The sequence below is a fragment of the Pongo pygmaeus genome, chromosome 2 (genome assembly GCF_028885625.2).
Source record: "Pongo pygmaeus isolate AG05252 chromosome 2, NHGRI_mPonPyg2-v2.0_pri, whole genome shotgun sequence".
Lineage (NCBI taxonomy): Eukaryota > Metazoa > Chordata > Mammalia > Primates > Hominidae > Pongo > Pongo pygmaeus.
Window position 1 is genome coordinate 169434210 of NC_085930.1, and position 6371 is coordinate 169440580.

The 6371-nt window shown below is 43.6% G+C and overlaps 1 pseudogene; it reads right to left on the minus strand.

The window, feature by feature from the left end:
* Window positions 1-1262: 1262 nt before the first annotated feature.
* On the minus strand, window positions 1263-1331 carry LOC129034396 (U7 small nuclear RNA; annotated as a pseudogene).
* Between the last annotated feature and the right edge of the window lie 5040 nt (window positions 1332-6371).

Here is a 6371-nt window from a genome sequence, read left to right on the forward strand (position 1 = left end):
CCAGGAAGTAACTAACTTGTTTTTGATTTTAGAGGCTTTTAGGTGGAAGGGACTTGCCTTTTTCTCAGATGAGACTTTACTTGGACTTGGACTTTTGGGTTAATGCTGAAATATGCTTAGACTTTGAATTATGTGCCTGTAGTCCCAGCTACTCAGGAGGCTGAGGCATAAGAATTACTTGAACCTGGGAGGTGGAGGTTGCAATCAGCTGAAATCACACCACTGCACTCCAGCCTGAGTGACAGAGGATGTATAGGAATGCCTGCATATCTAGGCAGAAGTCTGCTGCAGGGGTGGAGCCCTCATGGAGAACCTCTGCTAGGGCAGTGCAGAAAAGAAATATGGGGTTGCAGCCGCCATGCAGAGTCCCCACTGTCTCAAAAATTAAAATAAAAAAAAAGACTTTGGGGGACTGTTGGGAAGGCATGATTGTGTTTTGAAATGTGAGGACATGCTATTTGGGAGGGGCCAGGAGTAGAATGATATGGTTTGGCTGTGTCACCACCCAAATCTCATCTTGAATTGTAGTTCCCCCAAATCCCCATGTGTCATGGGAGGGACATTGTGGGAGGTAATTGAATCATGGGGGCATAAGAATCATGGGGGCAGTTACCCCTATGCTACTGTTCTCATGACAGTGAGTGAGTTCTCACAAGATCTAATGGTTTTATAAGGAGATTTTCCCCCTTTTGCTTGGCACTTCTCCTTCCTGCCATCATATGAAGAAGAATGTGTTTACTTCCCCTTCCACCATGATCGTAAGTTTCCTGAGGCTTCTCCAGCCATGTGGAACTGTTAGTGAATTAAACTTCTTTCCTTTATAAATTACCCAGTCTCAGGCATGTCCTTATGGCAGCGTGAGAAGGGGCTAATACAACCGCAACCCCAGATTCTTCTCTTCATTTATTCAGGTAATGTCTTCTTTTTGAAAGTCAGTAGTTCTCAAAATGTGGTTTCTGAACCTGCAACATTAGCACCACCCAGGAGTGTGTTAGAAATGCAAACTCTCAAGCTCTACCTCAGGTCTTCTAAGTGAGAAACTCTGAAGGTGAACTGACCAGCACATCTGTGTTTTAGCAACCCCAGGGTTTCTGCTGCATGCTAAAGTTTAAGGACTTCTGCACCCAAACACAAGGTTTACAGTCTTCCCCATGTTTGCCTCTGAAGTAATTTTATAAAGACACCTTTCCCCCAAAAAGGAATCTTTGCACCAGCTACTAAGAGAATAAATATATCCCTATCTTACTATATTCCAAATCCGTGGTGGTTCCCCCTTCTCCTATAGTAACCAGAAAACCTGCCAGATAAATTCTAAAAGAGATGTAACATTTTATTATAATACATTTGCTTCTTGCTTTTCTGACTCTTTCTCTCTGATCAGACACCTTCCTTGTTGCTGACCACAGAGGTGGAACCAGGGACCTGAACATCCCCTTGACCACATCCTGTCTGCTGAGTTGCTGAGCCACTCTTGAGTGACCTAGCTGGGTCATGCCTCTGGGTATCTAATAGACAGGGGATTCACAGTAGGACAGTTAGGTCTACACACATGTAAGAGCATTTGAGGGTAAGATGTGCATGGAATTGACTAGCAAACATTAAGATAGTTGGAAGGTTAATATAAATTAAAGGAACTCCCATTACACCAACAGATATCAGCTTAAAGTTTTTGCATTACCTCAGATAAGCAGAAGAGACACTGGAAAGGAAGAAGCATGGCAGCAACCAAAACCCCAACTCCCACCCTGCCCTGGAAGGTCATGAGTAAATCTTCCCAAGAAGTAGGGAATACTACCTGACCAGGTCATGAATAAATTTTCCCAGGAAGTAGGGGATATTCCTTCCACCAGAGACTGCTACTCTTTCTCAAGAATGGAAAGAGACCTGGAACTTCACTGCGCTGAGAACCTCTTGGAAGCACAACTGATTCTTTATGAGATCTGAATTTGCCTTCCTGCTCCTACCTCCCAATCTCTCTTCCAACCTAGAAGTCCTGATTATCTTTGGTCATTGCCATCTCTGCTCATTTCTCCTCTTATGCACTCTCAATCCCCTATTTCTCTATTTTTTATTTTCCTCACCCAGTGTTCTACCATTCCACTCTCTCCTAAATGTTCCTTTCAACTGTGACGTTTGGAAAGGTTTCCCAGGCAAACAAACTCCCCCATACACTTCACCTTTTCACTACAAGTTTATTCTACCTCCAGAAAGCTGGCTTTGCCCTGAGGAATCATGTCTTCTGCAGCTCTTTCCAAGAATGCTGCTTTCTTCCACAGCTCTTTCCAAGAATTCTGCTTTCTTCCACATGCAGATTCTTGAATAACCCAATCTCACAAGCTGTAGACACAGATGGGACCACATTTTGTGTTTGTTCCTTATTCCTGCAACCAGCAAACCCTCAGCCCCCAAAGTTTTCCCAGTGATGTGTTGTAGCCTCAGAAGGTGACTCACATGTACTCTTGGTCTTCTATTCTAGATTCTAAACAGAGTTCACTGCCTCTGCAAGCCAGTAGAGGCTGGCCCTGATGCTGCCCGCAGATGCTCTATGGGTCCAGCCATACAGTGGTCTTGGATACTGCATAGCAGTGAGGATTTTGTCTCCAATCCTGTATCTCTTAGGTTCCAAAGTCCCATAAGGTCCTTCATTATCCAGTCCCTACAGCTTCTACCAAAACCTCCTGGGGTATCAATTTCTTTCATTTTTCTCTGTCTCTTCCACAAACCCAGGCAACAACATCTTTTCCTCTTTTAGCCCCAAAAAGGTAACAGCATCCATGTACATTAAGAATACAAATGGATCCCATGGATTGGAGCTATTTACAGCCACACACAGCCAGTGTCCACAGTGTTACACCCTTAACCTCCCGTCTTCTAGAAAGGACTTAGCCACTTCTATCTTCTAGAAAGGCTCTTAATTTTGGCTTTCAGGACACCACCTGCTTTGACCTTCCTCCTTCCTATCTGGCCCATCTTCTCTTTTGGAACTCCTTTCCTGGGCCCTAGCCTACATGTTGATGTTCCTCTCCTGAGCCCCATTTTCCTTTTACTCCACATATTTCTCTTGGCCACCATTACTCACTGACCATATGGCTTCAATTACTAGATATGCTGAGATTCCCGGATTCATAACTGTAACCCAGACCTCCTTCTCCCCTTCAGAGCCACATATTTACATGCTCACTGGACATCGCTTCTTGGATGTCTTCCAGGTACCTATCATTAGCATGTCCTAACTCATAGTCTTTCCCCACAAACTCTTCACCTATGTTCCCTATTTCAGTGAATGGTACCATCACCCTTCTAGTTGTCCCAGACTAGGGGTCTCTTACTTACTTCTACTTACCTTTCACTACCTACAACCAGTAAGTTACAAAGTCCAGAATCAGGTCTTGACCTCTTGGTTCAGGTCAATATGATTTCCAATTGGAATTCCTATCAAACCAGTCTCCTCACCTAGGGTTTTGCTCCCCTCTATGGCAGTGCTTTCTTATCTGTTTCTCATCACAGTACACAGAAAATGACAACTTTAGTACAGCACACTGGGATAACAACTTGAGGCCACTGGAGGAAGCTACCGGGTCTGCCTTCTGCCTCAGAGTCTAAAAGGTTCATTACCTTGGCTCAAAGCCTGCTAGTAAGCTCTTCTCTGATTTTTTTTCACCCTTTTGCAGCCAAAGTGGTCTCTCTAAAGCACAGACATTACCAGGTCCCAGACTCCCACTTTGGCTCTCCACCAGCTAGACCTCTTAGATCAGACCCCACCTCGCTCTCTAGCCTCCTCACCCCCTTGTCTTCTGCTCACGCCCCCTTCCTCATGTTCCAATCACACCAAAATGACTTGCTGTTATTACCCACAGAGGCCTGTGAGCTCTTGTCTCTAGACTTCCTCACCCTGTACCTACCCTGAGGCTGTACTCAGCATCTTCTAACAAACATAGTAATCCACCGAAGGCAGGGGCTGTGCCCAGAATTGCACCTGGCACATAGTGAGAATCCAAAAACTTTTTGAAGAATGAGTGAATGAATGAGTCAGCTTTTGTGATAAATCAGTAAGCCAGGAGAGAGAAGCCTGGATCCCTGTTCTGCCACTAACATGCTGTGGATACCTCTGTCTGGGCCTCAGTCTTCTCACCCATCAAATGAGAGGATCCATCTCTGAATTTCCCTTCCTGATGCAAAGGCCTGTGCACCCCTGGCTCTTTGGATCATAGAAATTCTGCAGTTATACAATTCTTCACTTTTTTAAAAGACATTTGCTAAAAATGTCTGCATCAGCAGAAATAGGGAAGTAACTAAATGTAAACAGTATTTTTAAAATAATACTTTAAAAAATTCTACATTTAGGGAAGGCAGCAAACCTTGAATTCCCCCCTCTCCCCTGCACTTGGCAGGAGGAGGTAAGGCACTTGACTGTGGAGGAGGACGGGTTTCAAAGTCCCTGTGCCTCCTCTCTTCCTGCCGTGATCCTCTTCTCCTCCTACCTCCACCCTATTCATTTGATTCCAGGAAAGAACAGATTCACTGTTTGTTTCAAGACTAACTATGAAATAAGGTCCATGTGAAGGAGGTGAAGAGGTAGGTAACACAAGGTCTGAGGCAGGCTCTTCAATAAGTCCTTTCAAGACTGTCCTGATTGGCCAGGTGTGGTGGCTCATGCCTGTAATCCCAGCACTTTGGGAAGCCAAGGCCGGTGGATCACCTGAGGTCAGGAGTTCGAGACCAGCCTGGCCAACATGGTAAAACCCTGTCTCTACTAAAAATACAAAAATTAGCCCAGTGTGGTGGCAAGTGCCTGTAATCCCAGCTACTTAGGAGATTGAGACAGGAGAATCACTTGAACCTACGAGGCACAGGTTGCAGTGAGCCAAGATTGTGCCACTGCACTCCAGCCTCAGCGACAAGAGCAAAACTTCGTCAAAAAAAAAGAAAAAACAAACAAAGATTGTCCTGATCTTCCCAGGCCATAGTCATCAGACAAAAAGCTTTAGTCATCATGAGGAAAATGAGTTATATATTAGTGCTACACTTTATACTGGATAGTAACGCTAAATGAAAATGATGCTAATAAATGATCCAACTCAAGAAGAAAGAGAAATGTCAATCTTCCCATGGAAATGAACCTAAGAAACTCAGTCACTGTTAAGGACCTTTGATCTTGAAATTCTGTTGATGTGTTTAGGATTAAAACCAAGCCTCAAACCAAAGTGATTGCTCCTACTAAGGTTTCTGCCAGGTAGAAATTTTACATTTGAAAGGGCTTGCTAATAGCTGCTCATCATAATAATGTTAGCCATCAAATGCTGAACCATTGAGTTATTGTGTCCATTGTGGGCAAAATGAAGCCTATGCTATAGTATTCTTTTTCATGTATATATTTGTTCTTTAGTTTGAGGGAAACTATCATCATAGTAACCACATACACACATACATCTAGCCCTTCTCATAATCTAAATCTAGGGCAGGTGTGTTGGCTCACGCCTGTAATCCCAGCACTTTGGGAGGCCAAGGTGGGTTCGTTGCTTGAGCCCAGGAGTTCAAGACCAGACTTGGCAACATGATGAAACCCTGTCTCTACAATAAATATGAAAAATTAGCTCGGTGCAGTGGCATGTGCCTGTAGTCCCAGCTACCTGGAAGGCTGAGGTGGGAGAATCATCTAAACCCAGGAGGTCGAGGCTGCAGTGAGCCATGATCATGCCACTATACTCCAGTCTGGGTGACAGAGTAAGAACCTACTTCAATAAATAAATAAATAAATAAATAAAATAATGAAATAAAATAAAATAATCTGCCGGGTGCAGTGGCTCACGCTGTAATTCCAGCACTTTGGGAGACCTAGGTGGATGGATCACCTGAGGTCAGGAGTTCGAGACTAGCCTGACCAACATGGCGAAACCCCATCTCTACTAAAAATACAAAAAATTAGCTGGGCATGGTGGCTGTTATCCCAGCTACTCTGGAGCCTGAGGCAGGAGAACCACTTGAACCCAGGAGGCAGAGGTTGAAGTGAACCAAGATCGTGCCATTGCACTCCAGCCTGAGCAAGAAGAGCAAAACTCCGTCTCAAAATAAATAAATAAATAACCTAAATCTATAGACTAATGACTGTTTTTATTTCTGTAGTCCTTTACATTTGTAGGTATATATTTCTTATTGTCATATTTTACCTTCATTAACAGTTGCTTCTTAACACATTCAAAAGCTAGCAGAAGGCAAGAAATAACTAAAATCAGAGCAGAACTGAAGGAAATAGAGACACAAAAAACCCTTCAAAAAATAAATGAATCCAGGAGCTGGTTTTTTGAAAGGATCAACAAAATTGATAGACCACTAGCAAGATTAATAAAGAAAAAAAGAGAGAAGTATCAAAT